The sequence below is a fragment of the Cyanistes caeruleus genome, chromosome 3 (assembly GCF_971803275.1).
Source record: "Cyanistes caeruleus chromosome 3, bCyaCae1.hap1.1, whole genome shotgun sequence".
Taxonomy (NCBI): Eukaryota; Metazoa; Chordata; class Aves; order Passeriformes; family Paridae; genus Cyanistes; species Cyanistes caeruleus.
This window is the reverse complement of record NC_141703.1, coordinates 44,987,963-45,009,391: the sequence shown is the minus strand read 5'-3', so window position 1 is coordinate 45,009,391 and position 21,429 is coordinate 44,987,963.

The window sequence follows — 21,429 nt, the reverse complement described above, 5'->3', positions numbered from 1 at the left end:
TCTCTGAAATCAACATAATTATGGTAGAGCTAGATTAGATCTTGGATCAGCTTCAAGGGTTTTGTGCTGAAAGTATGTTTCCTTTATTACAGAGTAATAAAAAACAGAACTATAGCTTTTCTTTTTCTGTCATCAATATTATTGTATAGCTATTGAATGCTATTGAATTGGCTGAAAATCTCCACTGAGAAAGATTGTTTCTCTGTATTCTTATCAAACAATGATGAGTGAATGAACTCAATACGCCAGAATAAAATGTGGTGAAATATGCTGACACTGATGTAACTCTTCATTGTGGTGTTAATAAATTCTACACAGGAGTTTTTACAAGACACTAATATGATATATTCAACTCATGGACATCTTGTTTGTTACCAAGATTGGTATTTGGCAAGGGCTTTCTTCATTAGCCTTAATGTTTCCCCCAAAAGTGCTTAACAAGAATAGAAAATTCATAGTTTCCTTTGGGTATTCTGGACCAAAAGAACCATTTTATAGGCATTTGTTAAGGTTCATATTGTGTAGTAATTTTTTTTACTTTTTTCAGTTTTTTAAATATGAAAATTAATTTTGTTTAAGTAAATAGACTAATGACTGTGTTATTATTACTGTTTCAGATTCAATGCATTGGTCTCTGAGGAGATAAATCTGTATCAGATAATTTAAGTATACCAAATCTAATTTTATGCAATAAGCATCAAACTGGGAGTATGAAGTTATTGATTTTGCATTTTTTATATACTAAAAGAGCTCACAAAATCAACCTATGTAACAAACAGTTGATCACTTATAGTTGTAGAAGCTCTTACCTAATATCAGAGCACAGGATGCTGTAAATATTCACTGGTGTACAGGTTAGGACATATTATTACATTTATATTTTCATTTTAACATAGGCCATCAAAAAAATGGATGGTGGTGAATCCTTTGAACAATGAAGCTATTAAGAAGCTTAAGTTCTGAAATGGTGGACAATTTATCCCTTCATGAGGAAGTTGTTCCCCCCTCAGTCTCCTCCAGGTTAAACACACCATGTGATCAGAGGCATTCTTTTTAAGGCTTAGGAAATGAGTTTGTATTCTATATCTCTATTTACTGGAATTTCAATTCCACTCCTTATTTCTGTTCACATTTAGCTCAAATTAATTTATTCCTACAGAATTCCTTTTCCTTAATGAAGTATATTTCTGTCAGGTAACTTCAAACTTAGAGCAGTTTACTGACAGTAAATCCAATGTTTTTACCACCATTGTCTTTCAAATGCTTCAAATGTGATATGAAAGAGAGGGAACAGTAATTCTTACCTATATCATCTATTCCATTTAATAGCATGTGTTTCTCATCCTATTTTTTAATCACATCTTTTCTCTCTTTATTACAACTATATTATTTTTTGCCTTTTGTACAAGCAAATATTCTCTATTCCCATTTGTGGATCCCTTAATTAGTTCTCCATCATCTTTTTTTTTAACCTCTTGGCAGATTGCTTCACATAGCTTTCAAGGTCCAAATATTATTTTGGCTTTAGAGATTGCTTTTTCACTTTTCCCATCTCAACTTTAAATCATTCTTCACTCTTCTATCCACAGATGAACACTGACTACAATCATTAAATGAGCTATCTGCAGTGTCTCCTTCTTAAGTGGATACAATAGATAAAGGACATGATGAGATACATGAATAGCAAAGTTTTCCTTTCATAACTATAGTTTGCATACATTTTAATAGAGGAAATGCCAGAGCTGCAGAAAGTTCCTCCAATCACCTGTGAATAATTAATTTGCATTTAAAATATATACACATTTTGAGGAATACAATTAATTTTCAAACATTTACAACTGGCAATAAAAGTTAATGTTATTTCAGAGAAAAAAATAGCTTCTTCTGCACTTCTTTGAGTTTAAAATTAATTCTTAGTCTACCTTTCCTACCTTGAAACATAAGCAGTATATCATTAGTTAATTGTGGAACAACTGATGTGTAATGTGGTGTGTATTGGAATTAAATGGTTAAAGCAGACTTCATAATAGCACAACTACTTCACAAATACTAAAATTATTGTCCTTCCCAACACATATAATGGTGTTAAAGCTACAACACCAGAAACAGCAAAAGGCTCAAAAAGGGATATGTAGTTAAAGAACATAAAAACTCCTGCATAGAATTTTTAAAGTATTTTTCATATGACTGAAGTATAACTTGCAAGCAAAGAAATAGTTAATGGGCAGCAAAGCTTAAACCTGACATGTGAAACTGCTGTCAATAACTACAGTTAAAGACACTTAATGAAACTGTCAGCTGATTTTCCAGACATCTGAGCAGCCTGTATAATAGAGCACTTGAAGAAAAAAAAGGTATGAGAAGATATTTCTGATAAAAAATGAAAGTTTATGTTAAGAGGCTAGTTCAAAAAAAGTCTAAGACAAAAGACTTCCAGAAAGCTGGGGAACAGGGAAACATCAATCAAATATAGAGATGAGAAAAGAGTTACTACAGTCAAAGAAACAAAAAAACATATATGAAAAATCAAACTGGCAGAAAATAACTGGTATTGGCAGAATAAAGGGAGAGAACAAGAGATGAGAAATCAGAAAAAAATCATTTATGTTAGGAAGTTGTGAAAATTTGAATAATATTAAAAAAAAAAAAAAGAGGTAGGAAACAGCAACAGAGCAGATTAGGGGTAGATTTGCAGGAATACTTGGAAAGATAGGAAAGCTGATTAATCAGGACTGGATCAGAATCAAGAAATTACGTTTATCTAATGTGATTTTAGCTGTCTGTAATAATGACAACATAAGCGATTCTAGATGCCTAAATTAGAATTAGAAATCTAAGTACTCCCTACAAAGCTGACAAAAATATTGTAGGAGTCAGTCAGAAATACCAAAAAGAGTTAGGATGCCATACAGAAAAGAAACAAACCCACAACTAAAACGAGGCACACAGAAATAACCTAAAGGTAACTGGAATACTTTTCCCTAGTCAGAAAGACCCTAGGTCAGAGAAAACACTTGCTATTAAATTGTAGAAGGAAATCTAGAATTCAAAGTGCTATTCAACACCTATTAGCCTCTGAAGTCTTTTTCCTGAGGGGAAAAAATGTCCTTTTCTATGTGTGCTGGTTCCCATCTCCTTCCAGATAAAAATTGCAGTCACCTCACATCTTTACTGGGTTCATGCTTTGGGTGGATCAGTGAAGCACACAGGAGAATTGAGAAGGAAAAGGGGGAATAATAAGTTTGTATATTTTTTTAGACTTAAGCAATTTATATTCAGTCACACACACAAGCAAAACACCCCAGTGTAATAATCATATTACAAATGTAAATTCAAAAATTCTAAAGTTCAGAAAAAGCCAAGGAAATATTTTCTTTAAAACCCTAATAAATTAACTCCCTTATACTAACATATTTCCATTTTTTTTTTTTTTAACCTGTTTCTTTTTAAAAAAAAAATAACCAAAAAAAGGTTAACCGAGGTAGAATTCAGGAAAGCTCTAGAGGACAAATAGTTACATTAAGGAGTGATGAACAAACAGTGATTATGACAGTGGGGTGCTTACACAGTAGTTTAATGGATAAAGTTGGCATTAAAGTGGTGGAAAAAAACACAAGGTAAAACACACGTGCACACACATATATACATTTATAAATGTGCTTTGTAAGCTGAAAGCTGTTTGAATGATTTCTGAATTTATAGAGCTATTTGATTTGGCAAACTCCCTTGAAACATTTACTCAAACACTGTAAATATTTACCACTGTGAGATATATTGTTGCACATTATAAACAATTTTGTAGCTGAGAAAATGTTTCAATGTAAATTAAAGGTCTGACTTTGTGTTATGGAACCATATTTCATTAGTAACTTGTCCTTTATTCTGAAAGTGACATGAAATTAGACTGTAGTACTGTTACATGTGGCTGAGCTATTAGAAACAGCAGGACAGTGTGGCTTGCAGAAGCAAAGGGCACTGTGGATTCCAATTTTAAAAGACACAAAAAGATCAGGCCCAGAAATTTTTCTAATGAAGAAAATTATAGGCAGATTTATCTTACTCCTTTGTATTTGAATTTCCAAGTAGAATTTGAGAGTTAAACTTTGGTCACAAGACGGTCAAACGCATTTTCTGTTATTGTACGTTTAACATGAATTACATGAATTATTGCAAAAAATTAAAGTAGAGGAAGCTTCAGTTCAGGCTGCATGTGTTTACTAGGACTCTTGTGGGTTTATTCATGAGATTGACCTGTGTTGAAGTGTAGTGGAATAGATCAGTTATATATTTGGTGTAGTTTTTATAGTTAAATAAAGTCATATTTTGTATTTTTCTTTATGCTGCCAAGAAGAGACAACCTTAAAGTACAAAGCAGAATGATCAGATTAATTAGACAGTATGTCGATGTTTTACTTTCAGTGGGCCTCATGGATTCAATACCTTCCTCTAGTGTTTTTTCTTACTTGACAAGTTATTTCAAAAGACTTCACTAGCCAACAGTAAATGAAGAAAAATAATAGAAAAAGCCAATAGTATTTCAATTTGATATTCTTGAAAAATACAACTTACTGTCATAGTCCCATCTAAGAGCTGTTTCACACTGTAGTTTTAGCTGCTAAAAGATTAACTAATGTGTCTTATTTAAACATTTTCTTTCCTTCGTTTTTAAAATCTTCAGCTAAAGCAAAATGGACTTGCTTGAAAAAGTAGGAGATGCATTTCTTAAATTCATTGTGATAAGAATTTTATGGCACACTGCTTGCCATGTTTGAAGTAAAAAACTAAAATCTCTGTTTGCTTAATGCTTATACGATTTTATAGCATAAAAGTGGAAATCCTCATGCTGGAAAATTAGGATTAATCTTATTTAAGCATTAAATTTACTTAATGAAATTTAGTCCTGTGGAGGAAACTGGTTGAAAATTAATCTTCACCCTTTTGGAAGGAATAACCTAGATCAGTAGAAGGTAACATCTGGGATTAGCTAAAAGCTGTATTCCAGCTTTGTGTCCTATGTAGACAAATATTTTAAGTATGTTAGCCACCTGTGGGGCTAATAGTAATCAGTTTCCTTTTCTACAGTTAATTTTCCAGGTTCCTTTCCTATTCTAGGTTGAGTTCTGAGCAATCTATTAAGGGGAGCAGATTCAGAAAAAGGGCTTTCAAATGACCAGTTCTATAATAGCTGACATAAAAGTCCTTCTATTGCCTTCTTGATAGCTGTGGGATTACTTTTGGTCTTAATATTTTCAGTAATGCTAAGGGTTAAGAAAAGGCACAAGATGTTTTATTTTAAGCCTCCCTGAATATTCTCCTTAAATTGAGCTCTCCAAAGAAAAGCTAAAACGTTTTTCTGAACTGAAAAAACCACGTTTTATCAGAAAACTAACTAGAATAATGTGTATATTTTGAAAGTGATCAGATAATCCAGAATAGAGAGAAAAGGAATCTATAAGAAAATAATGTCCATGTACACTGTGTCCTTCCATATCGGGAGTTGTCTTAACATAGAGTTTTTGCCAACCCAGTAACTCTTCCAATTCCTACAGGCTCTGCTACCATAAACATTGGTTGTGCTGTAAGCAGTCTTGTTTCCAGGTCTTCCTACCCTTCCATAAAATCTGGAAACTGCTGAGCTTGCTCATTCACTGCCAAAGGCAGATACAGTCCCGTGTTCTCTCCAGCATTCCCATGACCCTCAGTCATCAGGTTTTTAAGTGATGATAGCATAGAATGAGAGTAAACAGATATAACACATTATATTCATCACAAAAGCTAAGACTTGCCTTGTTGCACTAAACAATATTGAACAGAGAAATTTATGTCATCACTCTTGGCAGCTCAAAGGAAAACGCTGAAGAAATGAAACCTAAGATAAAAAATGCTAGTGTTGGCACAACAAAAAATGTAGAACTTTAAATTGGAAAGGACCTCTGCAGATCCTAATACAGGACTAAGTTCAGAATTAAATCAAGATCAAGGCTTTGAAGGTCCTCAACCATTACTATTTTCCAAGAATGAATTTTTTACCATCACTCTGGGCCTAACTACTCTTATTACAATTTTTATTTATCCTTATAGGTAACTAGAATTTCTTCTTCATCCATTGTTTCTCCCCCCTTTATGTGTACCTGTGAGAAAAGTCTGGCTCCATCATTATTTTAACATTTTTGGAAGTCAACTATAATAGCCCTTCTTGTGTCATCTGCAGCCTAAACAAACTCATCTCCTATAACCTCTCCTGGTACATCTGGTTCCCCAGGCCCTCTAAGTGACCTGTTACAGATACTTTCTAACTTTTTGATGTTGCTCTGGGCTCAAGACCCCAAATCTGGTCATAAATTATCATTGCAACATCCCTGGAAAGATGATCACTGTCCTCAGCCTGCTCTTGCTGAGGCCACCTTTCATCTCTGCAAGCACACTTCTACAATATACAGCTTGCAGTTCAAACTTGCCCATCAACAGAGGTAGAAAACTTTCCCCTCCAGCTAAAACTAAACTCTACATATGCAGCTCCCTTGCAATTATACTACCTGGCCTACTTATATTTAGAATTATTCCCCCTATGCTGGTTAAGCATGAAATAAATGACAAGAATATATTCACTACATCTCACTAGAAAACCTGGGTGAGCAGCTTGCATGAGTGAAAAGCAGTAACATCTGCTTCCATCTCTGATATAGAAACATAAACACTTAGCAGAACAGAGCTACCATTTCTGAGAAATTTCTTAAATACATTACACATTCTAGACGTGTAAGCACATCTTAGTGCCTGATCACTTGTGTCCAAGGATCGCATTGATCCTTTTTTCCCCCAATGACTTAGATGGGCTAAGAAGGCAAACATCATTTATTGGGTTCCTAATCACAGATTAAATTAATCAAGTTCTTTGGGAAAGGAAATCTAGTAACAGGCACTCGGTCCAAAGTGCCCAACGGTATTCCACAAGAGAGAAAGAGAGATAACATCTCTTGGGTGGTGGTGGTGGGAAGCTAACTAAATCAAGTAGTGTTTCCTTGTAGGAACTTTTAAATAAACCACATGTACGTGGCACATTACTGTTACAGATTAAAGTCCAGAAGGTATGTGTATATTACAACACTTTAATAATATTTTGCTATTTCTTATGATATCGTTAGGTTCTGTTATGGAAGGAAATATTATTAAACAGCTATTAACCTCAAAGATAATTTATTTTTTTTTTCCCGTCCAAAAGGTAGAAACTTAAAATTTCCCTTTTTAGCATTTTTCTCTGAAGTGTTCAAAAGCCACAAAAGTACACTTGTTCTTATAGAAATTATGATTTTTTTTTTTTTTTTGGAAATATGCAGATTTTGCAGTTCATGCTGTCCTTGTTTGTTTCTGTGTCTATTTTAAAGTGTGTTTTATGTGAAAATATCCTTCCTAAAATTTAAACAATATTCCTATGTCCACTATAACACAAAACAGGAAACGTAATTCAGCTCTAAGTAGATTAACACTGCAAAATGTAAGAAGTATAGTTTGATTACTGCTTTAAAGTCCTGTAAACCTGGATTTTGTATTGTTTGAAAGTTAAAACAAATTAAAATCAGTCTAATAGTACTGACAGGTTTTTCTTTCTGTTCTGTGTCATGAGCACAGTGAAACAAGGGAGAATTCCCCACAAGAGATTTCATTCAGTGGCTCATGAGCACGTGAGCAGTGATGAGAACAACCTGCATGTCAGATATGGCTGGCCTGACAAAAGCACACTGCTCTGCATACAGTTAGCAACCAGATTTTTCATGTCATGTTGTAATTGAGTAATTCGAGCAAGATAGCTACTAAGGTACTTTGGCATGATTACAGGTGACAGATGTCTCCTATTCCAGGAAAGAGATGTCTCAAAAATTTGGCATTTTTCTCCAAAAAAGAGGAAAGTGCAGGGACATCTGGATTAGGCTTAAGCACTTGGACTGCTATAATCAAATTCCCAGTTATATTCTTATTGATACTAAATTGAATTGTAAACTAAGCTGAATAAAATAAGGAATGGTAAGGTAAGAAACATTTTTTTCTCACATTGCATAACTGAACAGGTTTCTTTTTTAATAAGAGCAGCTCTATGTTGTAACTTGAATTTCTAACTTAACTATAGCTAAAAGATCTTCCAAAATAAGCAAGATTACTGATCAATGAACAAAACAGCCGTATATTTTGCCAGTCCATAAATTCATCTAATATATTTAAGAGTTTAGATTGAAATCTACAGAAGTTTTCATACTTCTGAAATTTTTTATGATACATTTCTATGAGCAAGCTGCCTGTGCTGTAGAACACCTCCTTGGGCAGGTCAACTGGTTCTGTATAGGAGGAGAGTGGGTTGTTTTAATTATATTTATACTAATATATAAAAATGTATGCTCATGGGCATAAGAAGGGGAAAAGTGACAGGGAAAAGTATAACTTACACCATTGAGAAAAAAAATATTTTTCTTTATTTTCCATACAGAAATATGATATTTAGAATTTCCATTTATTGTTTAGAATTTTAAAAACTATGATTGTCTTCTTGTTTGTGAGAATATGAAAAAAAAAAGAAGCAGTTATTTCCCAATTTTAATTTACCACCTTTTGTTGTTGAATATGAGCACTGATTAATAGTACTTACTAAATTGGAACAACATTTCAAATGCGAGAAAAGCTAGTGCAAAAACAAACCCACTTCAAACTAATGCCTAGTGTTCAGTAATGAAAAATAAAATTAATTCTTCTCTACAATAAGACAACAGTAGTTTTAATGAAATCAAAATGAAGATGTGTTTGATTCAGTTAATTGTTGGTTTTCTTTCCACAGTAATGAGTCTACTGTTTGCAGTCCCTGACAACGTTCAAAATAGAAATTTAGCTCTGTCAATTGAAATAAGTATGCCAAAATCTTGTGGCAATAACCTTCATCTTTGGTCTAAGAAAAACAAGCTTCTATTCTTGTCAGGGCTAGTAACATGGCCTAGTTAATAGATAATGATAAGATTTATCTTTTCTGTTTGTGCTGAAGAACCCAAATCCCACCCCAGTCAGAGACACATTGAAAATGCAACAAATTTCTTGTGGAGGTTATGTTATTCTCCAGACATCTTTTCCATGTTTTTGTTCTGGTGTGTTTATTTTTCCCCCCTCCTATTAGCTGCTGAATTATGCTTTAAGCATCTGTTTTGCTTTCTCAGTGGCATAAGGTCACCAGACAGCCCAAGGGACTTACCTTCTAGTACCCACACTTAGTAATTAAACTGTCAGTGCAGCATGAGTTCTGAAGCAGTAATAATGTCGTAGGGATGTGTTTCTTCCCATTTGCAGAACAACACCTTGCAACATATGTTAGTGTTTTCATATACACACAAATATATATATACACACACATATATATATATATATCCATGTAATTTTATATATAGGTAGATACATGAGAAAGGCAAAAAAGAGAGAGGTGATATAGGTTTACAGCTATCTCTGCATATATATCTATTATATCTACATGTATAATATATCAGCTTATTAGTGTAATAATTGCACTGTATTCTGCACAAATTTGGTAGCCATGATGTTATGCTGTTGCGTCTTCCATGTGTAGGTGGGGATTTTTTCAAAGTTGTGATGCTCCCTAGGATTATTCCTGCACTGGGACCAAGATGTAAATGTGTAAAAGTATATGTAAATGTATAAAAAAGTCTTCCAGAAAACAGTCTTCTTCTCTAGATTTTATGAAAACAAACACCAACCTAGATACTTAAATGGCTTGGTTTTTCAGCTGTACAATGATCATAAGTTTGTCGCCTAATATGTTTTAGTATTAATCTGAAGACTATCCTGAGAAAAAACCACAAACAATGGAGTTGTTTTGATACTGTATGAACAGTATCGTGCTATGAAAAATATGTGGTATGTAACACGCGTTTTTCAGATGAGTACAAACTTAGTTGATGAGTAAAGGAGCAATAATGAAGGCCTTTGTCAAATTTTATGACATGGTGGAAATTGTGGTTTCCACCATCTGTTAACTGTCTGTTAATTGTCATTGTATTTAACACAGTTGCTTCAGTACAGTGAGGAAGACTATAAGGAGAAAGGTACATTTTTCTAAGCATTGTCAGCTGGAACTTCAACATTTAAACAAAATATGAATATTTTGAGATAGTACACTTTCATTTACAGGGGTTTAGCATAAAGTAACTATTTACAGGGCAGGTATCTTTAGTGCCTTTTGAAAACTGTACATTCTTGCTGGCTGCTTCCTACAACATGTCTGTGAACTTTCCAGTTACTCTGTTACACTAATATTGTGATGACAATATTCTTGTCATTGTCTAGACAGAAAAATCCGATTTTTCCAGAACTGACTGAAAAGTATAATTTATTTTACATTCTGAGACAGTAAGGTATGAAATAGAAAATATCCTAAAAAATTTTGTCCTAATTTTTCTTGTAAGCAACATACAAGTAGTGAAAGATGACAATAAGATCACTCTGCAATTTTCTATTGTCCAGGCTGAATAAATCCAACTCTCTTGGACTTTGCTCATAGCAGAGGTGCTCCATGCCTTTGATCACTTTTGTGGCCCTCTCTGGAACCATTCCAACAGGTCCATATCTTTCTTGTGCTCAGGGTTCCAGAGCTGGATGCAGTACTTCAGGTGGTGAGTCACAAGACTGGGGTATGCGAGCAGAATCCCCTCCCTGGCCCTGCCGGCCACTCTGCTCTGGATTCCACCTAGGACACGTTTGGCTCTCTGGGCTGGGAGTGCAAATTTCTGGGTCATGTCCAGCCTCTCAGCCACCAGCACCCCCAAGCCCTTGTCATCAGTGCTGTCCTCGACCTGTACAGCCTGTATGGTTATCAGGGGTTTCCCTGATGGTTATCAGGGATTTCGCTGACCCAAGTGCAGCCCCTTTCACTTGTCCTTGCTATACATCATGAGGTAGGACCATTGCTCCAGTTTGTTTTCCCAGTCCCTCTGGATAAAATCCTGTCCTTCAGGTGTGTCAACCACACCACTCAGCTCCATGTTATCTGCAAATTTGATGAGGATGCACTCAATTCCACTGCCTACGTCACTGATAAAGGTATTAAACAGTACTGGACCCAATATGGACTCCTGAGGGACACTGCTGGTCAGTGATCGTCACATCAACATTGAGCCATTGACCACTACCCTCTGGATGTGACCATCAAACCATTTTCTTATCCATCTAACAGTCCATCCAAGAAATCCATCTCTCTCAACTCATAGAAAAGGATGTTGTGAGGGACCTTGCCAAAAGCTTTACAGAAGCCCAGACAGATGACATCCATAGCCCTTCCCTTGTCCACTGATACAGTCATTCCACCACAGAAGACCACATGCTAGGGAAACAGAACTTGCCCTTGATGAAACCGTTCTGGCTGTTTTGAATCACCTCTCTGTCCTCCATCAACCTTAGCAACTAATGTATTAGAATTAATGTTTATAAAGCCAAATATAATGCTCTTAAAGAGACTGTTTTCAACCTAGGATATGTTTATATGATCTCCAAAGTCTTTCACTTCAAAGGCTAAATGACTTCTTTGTAAATGGAATATTAAGGCAGGCAAATCATTTAATTATCTGGCTATTACATCAACACATCAGGATTCCTTCTGAATGCAGCCTGTTGATATTCCCCTGTCTTCTTTCCAGCTGGCAGCTTCTGGCACTCCACTGAATTTTGTAGATCAGAGTAACCACAACAGTGGAGTCCATTCATAATCTTACACTTTGGAAGTCTTTCATATAATGTAGGCCTAAATGCCATACGTACAAACAAATTCTCTCAGAGTAGGGTTCCAATAATATTTTTGGCTATTCTTTAAGGCAATTTTAAAATGTCACATATTTTGCAGTACATATCACATTCTTTTTTTTTCCCACTATTTACAGTATATGAATCTAAACATACATTCTATTTAAAATTATTTTTTAAGAAGTATCATGGGCATAGATGTGGGGATGTAAAGCTGTCATATCTGATCCCACATATTTCTGAGCAGGCTTAGCTTCTTACCATTTTTGCTCCTTTCCTTTGTTAAGTAAAAAAAAATAAAATAAAAAAAGTAAAACCAAACATGCTCTGCTCTCTTCCAGACTTCACTGTGTGGAATTTGGCTTGTGGCTGTTCAAGATCTGTCTGAGACAGGATATATGTTCTGCTTTGTGGTGACACTTGGCAAAACATATAAAATGAAAGCCTGACCTGGCCATGTTCCTCTTTCACTAACAGACTCCCAGAGGCAGGGCATCTCTGGGAAGTAACTTCCTTTTAAGACAGGCTTCTCATTTGCTCTGGGTGCCAAGGTTAAGTTCTTGATGAAGATTCATCCAAACAACTCTCTTAACTGTCTCTCTCCCCTGAAGGCTGTGTGCTGCAGTGTCATTTGGTAAGAGGTAGGGTTGACAAACTCTGTTTTTAGAAAAGGAACTGTGTCATTAACGGTAATGGAAAGAAGAGAATGAGTTGTCATAAGTGCTGCTTGATGGTTTGTTTCATTTTGGTGTGTTTCTTTCATTTATTAAAACAATATTTTAGCAAATACATCTTGCTTTTAATGGGTATTTTTTACAGTTAATATGATATCTCCTGATAATATCTGAAGTTTTGAAAAGAATCTGTAAACTTTCTGAGGGTGCACTGTCCCATGATCCAGATGATCATCTCTTTGGGTCCAGCCATTTAACTAAATTTCAATCCACCTCGCTGTCTGTTCACCCATCCCATACAACAGCTTGTCTATGAAGATCTTGCAGGAGTGTCAATGGCCTTACTGAACTCCAGGCACACAATGTCTACTGTTCTCCCTCTTCTACCTGGGCAGTCATTCCACCATAGAAGTTTATCAAGTTGCTCAAGCATGCTCCTCCTCGATGAAGCCATGCAGCTAGCCCATGTTATCTATGTGCCAGGAAATAGTTTCCAGAATTAGCTTCTGGGTAAGCTGCTTCTCATCCTCTCTTCCTGTTCTGTCAAACAAGGCTGAAAACTCTTCCCTGTTATGCTAATACAAAATGACAGTAAGAAATATTTTAAAAAGTCAGTTCCGAGTTATTCACAGAACTCTTGAAGGCACAGTATGCTAAGGAAAGGACAGCATGCAATGCAAAATGGTGTAGACATGCTTGAGGGTAAGTTCTAAGTAAGCAAATATAGGAATCTTGGGTTGTGTACTTGTATAAATTTGGTAGTTTGAGTAAATTATCCCTTATATAGGTGATAGACTTGCATGACCTTCTCTTCTGCAAATACAGAGGTAAGAACAAAAGCTTTCTCAGATGACAAAAGCGGAACTAGGGAAAATGTGGACCCACTGTTCAACAAGACAGAGAACTTGGTTCTACAGACTGAGGAGGCTTACACTAATGTGGTAAAGAAACAGGGACTGAAAGGATCTTTTTGTGCTCTTCTATATCAGATACTGAGTCTGTTTATCTATTGGTTCCTCCTGGACAGTCAGAGAGGAGCTCTTCCTGCTCACCTCACCTGGGCAAACTGCCCTGCAGACTACTGTGCATGCTCTCACTGCTGTGTCACACCCTTCCTGACATGCCACACTCTCTCTGACCTACCCTGATCCTGTATGCTCAGGCTGCTCCTGATGGCAGCTGATGCTTCTTGGTCCTGATGGGGTTCAGGGTTGCTGCTTGGATGTCCCTGAGCTTGGGTCTCCCTGTATGGCTCGGTCAAATTTTCTCCCCTGGGCTTACCCCGGTAAGCCTCTGTAGGTTTTTAATTTACACAGCATTGTGATGAAGTTATTTGAAATATGATAAATACCCTAAAAATAAAACCAGCTTTGTAAGAAAACACAATAAAAAAAAATTAAACAAACAAAGAATAAAATCCATAGCAATGAACCTGAATGTAACTTGTTGGGGCAAAAAAATGTTCAGAAAATGTGTCAAGCAGATGGAAATATATATCTGCTCTTGTTTATCAATATCATATGTTGTTAATACTTATGCTTCGTTCTGTCACTAATGAGCATTTGAGGAAATATACAACCCAAATGAAACCTGGCTTTTTTGGTTTGCAAAAAAATGTTGCTTGGGATGAAAAAAGGAAATTACCAACAAAAAGACCAAGGGGTCAAAAATTTTTCTCTTCATATGAAACTATACTGTGACATATGTTACAAATGTAGATGAAAGTACATGCAGCATTTCTCCTAAAGGATCCACAGCTCTGACTTTCTGCATCTTACTAAACAAAATTTTAACTGACATCTATAGAGAGATACAGCTTGGGTTTGCCTCTGCCTAATGTGTGATTTATTTTCACTCTAAAAGTCTGTGGTATGTTAAATATAGGTAATTAGAGAAGGGAGACAGCTCAAGAAGATAAATCTGCAAGTATAAAATAAAATATAGCATTTGGAATCCTAACAACATTCTGAAGTTAGGGTAAAATTGTATATGTAATATATATTAACCTCCATGTATTGTATAGATTAGAAACATAGGAATATATTTTCCCCTCTTAAATCTCCCAGTGCTATGCCCATGCTGTGTTGTAACAAAAAAGCAGCTGCATATGATAAGAGCAAGAAACAAACCACATCACAAAAATATTTCTGCATGCAATCATACATTACAAAAAAAATCATTTAAAGACAAGCACTCCCATCTGAATTACTGTTACAGTGGAAAAACTCTTGACTCAGGGAATTTATTCTTAATAAAATTTATGTCCAATTAGCAATGATTTCTGATCATTGATTTCATTATTGGTAAGGGGGAAAAACTTCACGTTACAACAAAATAAATACCTAATTAAATAGCTTTCCTCTCCCTTCTCAACATTTGACTTCAGACAAACACTTATTCTCATTCATAGCTTTCCTTAACTCCAGGTAACTCATTCTGTTCCATTTCCTCCAATGAGGTGATGGGGAGCACTGGAATTGGGGTGTGGGGTCATCTGCTTTAATGTTTTCTTACTGCTTTTTGCTCATCAGTGTCTCTGCCTTGGCATGTGTTGTCCATGGGCCTCAGTCCCACAGAGGTCACCCTGACTCAGCATTGGTCACCCGTGGACATAATCTTCAGGAGTGTCCTTCCTTTGGAATGCATCCGTTCAAGAGTGTTTATCCAGCTTGCTAGTATTACCAACAGCAAAATTTCCTGCTATCTAAGGAAAAACAGACTGTAAGTGCAAGTAGCATGGATCAGAAGGAGCAGATCTAAAATCCTAAACATTTGGTGTTGGGGATCTGATGTTTACTTTACTTCAGACATTCTATGGCCCTGCCCTATTGACTGAGTGCCCTTTTGCAGCTGGAATGCATCAGGTGTCCATCTGAATTTATCTCCCATTTCAGTAATGGCTGGAAATAAAGAAGTTTATGCACACAATGATGCACAATAAAGAATGGTAACTGGACACAAATATGAGATTTAATTTAAGAAATTCCCCCTGATCTGAATAAAATTCTTATGTGGATTGTATCCAAGAAGTCCCAGAAGAAAATCAATTACACATAAATCACACATGGCAACAACATTTTTTACTACTTGAAACATTCTTTGCAGAAAGTCTGAAAGCAGTCTTCTTTTATATCACCACTACATATCTCTATATCTATATATCTATGTTTCTATATATCTATATATCTATATCTAAATCTATATCTATATATATATGCATTTTATTTTATTTTTTGTCCAGATACATTGTCTCAAAGGAATCTGATTGACTTACATCTTTCAGAATACAGTGAAATGTCATGTTTGGGAAAAGCACATGAAAAACTATAGTAAAATGAACACAGTTGACCCAATATATCCTGTATGGAACTCCACAAATGAAATTCATCAACTGTAATCCCACTGAATTATAAACAAAGGCCAGCTCCTAATGTGTTGTCAGCTGCACACACTGCTGGATTGTCAGGACAGACAGAAAGAAAGAAAAGAGAAAAAGTGAGAGGGTTCCTCAAAATGAAGTTTTCAGTATTACTTCCTTTGTCTGAAGAACTGAGGCTACTTTCACAAATGTATATTGAAATGCATAATTTAAAACACGAATGCAGTGAAATAACAATCCTCTCTAAAACAGGCTGTCATGATAACACACAGAGCTGGTGTGTGTGTCATGCAACAGCTGATTGAAATGCCTTTATTTTTCTGCAACTGTGATGCTTTTTCTAAAATCTGTTAGTTGGAAACATAACTAATATGGTCTCATGTATCAGGCTGGTGTAGATTGGTATGATTTACATTTTCTCATTGTCTCATTGTGATTACTCAGCAGTAGCCAAATAAAAGTCAGCATCCTTCAAGAGGGAGTATCTGGGACGTGAAAGGTGTTTCAATGTCAGCTAAAATTTACTTCTGATTTGCCTATAAGCTTCATCTGGTATTGTTCATTAATGCTCTTTGCTGATGCTGGCAAAATACCTCATAGCTATGCAAGTTTTTCTTTTTTATTTTTTTTTCCCCACACATGCAAACAGAAGAGAAGGTTTCAAGAAGAAATGATGGTGTTGATACACACATTTTTGTGACAGAGCAAAATGTTAATGGCTATGTTGACTGATTTGCCAACTGTCCCAATTTGTTACTCATCAGTAATGTCATGAAACATTATGATAGATTGTGGTTTTGAAATAACCATTAATGGCTTTATTTTAAATATGCATTGTGTACAATGAGCATGTAATGAAAATTATGACCAAAATTTTAAAATATTTTCTGTTCTATTATGATGAATCGTCTATCATTTTGTGAAACAATGCTTATAATTTTTTTCGCAGTCTCCCTGTGAAATAGAAGTTATTTTTAAAGAACAAAGAATTCAAGGAACTTTATGGATTTAAAAAAAAATAAATCAGTATTGAAGTGGTTTGTGATTCATGAGTAAATGGAAAGATAATTACAGACATTTCACATCAGTGCCACCTCTTAATTCCTTTTAGTTGTTAAATGAAACTGTGTTGTGCTGTAACTATTATTATTTATATAACTAGTCTTATATCCCAAATATCAAGAAGAAGCATAAAGTTCAGGAATTAAGAGAGATAAGTGAGGCCCATGTCCAATTTAAGGCCATTTTTAATGATAAGAGTTTTTTTACCTTTAATGATATGGTTTTTTTAAGGTTTCTTGACTTTGGCCAGTCTCCCAAAATAAGAGAAAAGGACTAAGTAAAATCTAATGCATATTTTCTCCAGCAATGAGTTTTTCTGTTTCTTCTCTATTTCAGAGATACTTTTCTCTAGTCAACAAGTTCTCATCACTGACCAGAAGAAGAACATATAACTTGAATTCTAGACTCCCTCATTTTTCATTCCTAGAGAAGACTATAGGCAGAAGAATGTAAAGTAATTTGAGCAGGGGAAAAATAAAAATAAATAAAAGTCTGAAAACCTCCAAATGCTTGTGCACATATAACTATTAAAGCATACCAATAATCAGTTTTTCATGTTCTAAAGCAATTTACATGCGAGCAGATATTAGCCTCTATCAAGGAAAGCATTTCATCATGAAATGGGAAAAAAGGCCACACTTATTAAGAAGTTGTTTCAATTGTGCAATCATTGTACTTTTTGTAGGAATACTTCCTTGAAAAATTGTTAAGTTTTTTTTTCCTTTCTCAGGCCACCCTATTATTCAACTTAATGTTATTCAGCATAATATTTCCTTGCCAGTCTTGCCTCTGACAATATCTGTCCTCTATTAAACTGAAACCCGAAGTAATCCATAACTATGAACAACAAAATCAAAACAATAAATTTATTTTGATAAGTTATGAATATTAAAATTCCTAACATGTTTATTTAAAGGCAAATTCCATTTTTATTGACTCTTCTTATGCAGCTTTATTGACAGACTTCTTTATTTCAACAACCTGATCATTTTATAGATTTCATTTAGAAACCACTCAGCTTTAGTGAGATAAAATGCTGTTTATATACCCCCTGCTCCACTCTGTGTTTATGAGAGGATGACTGGACATTATATGTTCTGCACTTACAGAACCCGCTTATCCTTGGAAATTAAAATGCCTCATAGAGAAATATATTTCTTTTCTTTTCCAGAGTGTAGCTGAACCTTATGTTCTTGATCTGAAGAAACATAAATATTTACTAAATTTTAAAACTCTCATAATCCATTTCAAGTTTGTCTTTAGATATACAGTTACTAATGGGACTAATTAAGTACAGATGTACCACATTTTAGGATTCTAGGTTTTGGAGGAAAACCCTGAACTAAATGTCTAAATTCTCTGTGTTTCAATGGACAAGAAATCCAGCAATAGATAGTAGTGTGCTATTGGACAACTAAGACTTCTCCAAATGAAAAAGCAGTCTCATCATGTTACATATGTACATATCTTCTTGCATTATGTATAACATTACCCAACAAATAGAAGATCCTGATGATAAATAGTCTTAAACATCACAGTATTTGTAATATTTACCAAAAAATAAACTCTTAGCAAAATTCAAATTTTTTGATTCAGCTCTTCTGATTTCTCTTCATTTCCCTTTTTCATTACTGACTGAAAAGTATTTTATTTGCCATATGGGAAAGAGGTGTGATTCAGTTTTCTTCAGCTTTGAAGTGGTCTCTATATTGTATATATCTGACACTCCTAAGATTTAATGCCATCTATTTAAAAATAATAAATTCAGGTAAAATATGGCACTATGTAAGGAAAAATGAATGAGGATAAACAAGCATGTGTCACATGTCGGAAGTAGGAGTGCCAAAAATCTCCTGATTCCATGATAAAAATGGAAAGTAACTTTTTTGTGGAGATATTTCATTGGTTTGAATTTCAAATTAATAGTCATTCTTCTTTAAACTTCCTCACATCTTCCATTTAGAGAAGGCCTACCATAATAGTGCAATTTAGTCTTTGGATATAAACTGGTAGTGGGAATTACATTTAAAGTTTTTTTGTCTTTATTGATTAAGGAATGCAGGAACTGAAGTTCCACATCAGAATTGATTCCTTAACCCACAAGATGCACGAGTAATTTCCACCCTTTCCAAATCACAAAATTTCTCTGCTCTTTAGGAGATCAGTCATGAGTACCTGGAGGCTTGGAGGGGTGCACCAAAGTCTTATGCTTCAGGGAGGCCCTCAGGCAAATCCCACAACAGAAATTCCATTCATCCTCCTGGCAACCTCAGAGATATCGGGGGTGCACCTATCCGTCATTCCATTCATTACACATCCATGTATCGTATGCATAGATACTTATATATATATATATATGTATGCATGCATGCATATATGTATGTATGTATGTATGTGTATATATATATATATATATATATAAAATGGGTTTTTCCTCACTGTGAATCATATGAGGATTCTATTCTGAAGCTTACATTTTGTCTTCACTAAAGTCACATTTACTAAAGCATGAAACCTTCCTCCATTCATCCTTGTCTGCAAACAATGGCTGATAGCACAGAGGTCATATATGTCTACATTGATGTTTTTAAGGGAAATAGATGAGTAAGTCTAGACTTTTTCTTTTGATGGACAAAAGTTATTTCATACAAAATAAAATGTTCCTAAGGTCTTAGACTGCTTAGGTCTCATTCATATTTATGTTAAAAAGGTAAAAGGAAGGATTCGGTTTATATTTTTCTTTAAGAAAAATAAGTACTGATTGTTTTTATTTTTCAGTAATTTTGGCAGACACTGTAAGTGGGATTTATATAAATATAAATATATATATAATTAAGTAAATAGAATGTATATCTGGTAAAAGCAATCCGTGAGCTGTAAAGAATTATTAGTCATGTTGTTGCTGATTTCAAGATGTACAAATAGTGTGAATCAGCACTGATTTGTCACAAAGCTTATTTACATAAATGATTTTAAATTATGTTTTGAATGATTTTTCAAGTGAAATTCTAAAAAATTATAAGAAAAATAAATTACACTGGAAGGATTGTGGCTTCATATAGTGCCAGTGGCATATAAGCCTTTGACCTGACTACTGAGATAAATGACATTGAAAAATCCCCAAGAGAACAAAAAAGACGGAACAAAACTGACCAGAAATGGACCAACTTTGCAACATCACTGGAATGAAATGCCTCATTTCACGGTAACAAAATTACAGCAGCTATCCTCTCTTGAAAAGCCAAAACTTTTATGCTAGGCTCATATGTATGCTAGAAGGAGAGAACCTCAAGGAGGAAGCCACATTTTATAACTCAGCTATGCTCAGTAAACTAGTTAACTAAAAACAGGACAAAACTGTAGATAATATTTGTTCTGAGGAAGTTGAATTAGTTATTTAGACGTATTTAAATTATATTTTAAAATGTATTCTTTTTTTATACAAAAATTCCTGGGATATATTTGAAATTAAAACATTCATCTTTTCTGTTTCAAAAGGTAAAAAAATAACTCTTTTGTGAAATATTGTGAAAACTGTTTTTTTCTTTGTTGAAAGGTGGCAATAAGGTTTGTGCTTTTGGTCAATAATATATTCTTATGAAATATCATTTTATCATAAAACCTATTTGAAGAAATACCTTCTTGTGTTTCTTCAGGTATATTTAAGGATGATATAGAAAAAAATTCTTCAGGTAGGTAAAGTTTTCTTTCACATTTAGAAGCAAAAAGGGATCAGCTCTCTGGTTCCTGCTGGCTGAACCAAACAAGGTAACTTGAAGCCTATAATTAATAAAGAATCTTAGTTGCTGGTTGAGGGAAGGCTTTAAAGGCTGCTACTGTAGATTTATTTAAATTAAAGTTCAAATTTGAATTTAATCTGATTAACTAATGAGGAAGTCATCTGTTTATACAAAGCTAGGTAAAATAAATTCAATTAAGTTTCTGTAAAAGAGTATCCAAAATCAAAACCTTCCACCATTTAAGAATTCTGAAAGAGGAAAAGAATAAAAACTGATTTGAGGAAAAGCAGTCAGGAAACTGAGGAAATGTCACATTTAACTTAATTGGTGAATCACAAGTTAAAAATAAGCAATTCTGAAGCTTTCAATCCAAAAAATACATCAGACTCATAATGACACAACACTGTAAAATATATTAATATTTTATCTACTTTTATCTACTGATAAGAAGCGTAGTTTATTTTTTTATCAAGACATGATAAACATGTAACCACATGAAATGGAACTTCATCTTTAAAGATTTTGGTAACCAATTTTCTTCTATTGCAAAAAATTTTCTTCAAAGTATGTAAAGTTCATTTGGGAGATTGAAGATAGAAGATTTAGAAGAAATAGAAATAAATTAATTTGACCTCAATGAAGATAATTGATTACAGAAAAAATGTCCGTTTTTTTCTTCAGTACACCAAATATTACTTCTTTATTAATCTTTCATACAGATGTTAGTCAAGCAATAACAAAAATTGTATATATCTATATCATATCTATAGCTACAAAATCTTGGATGAGC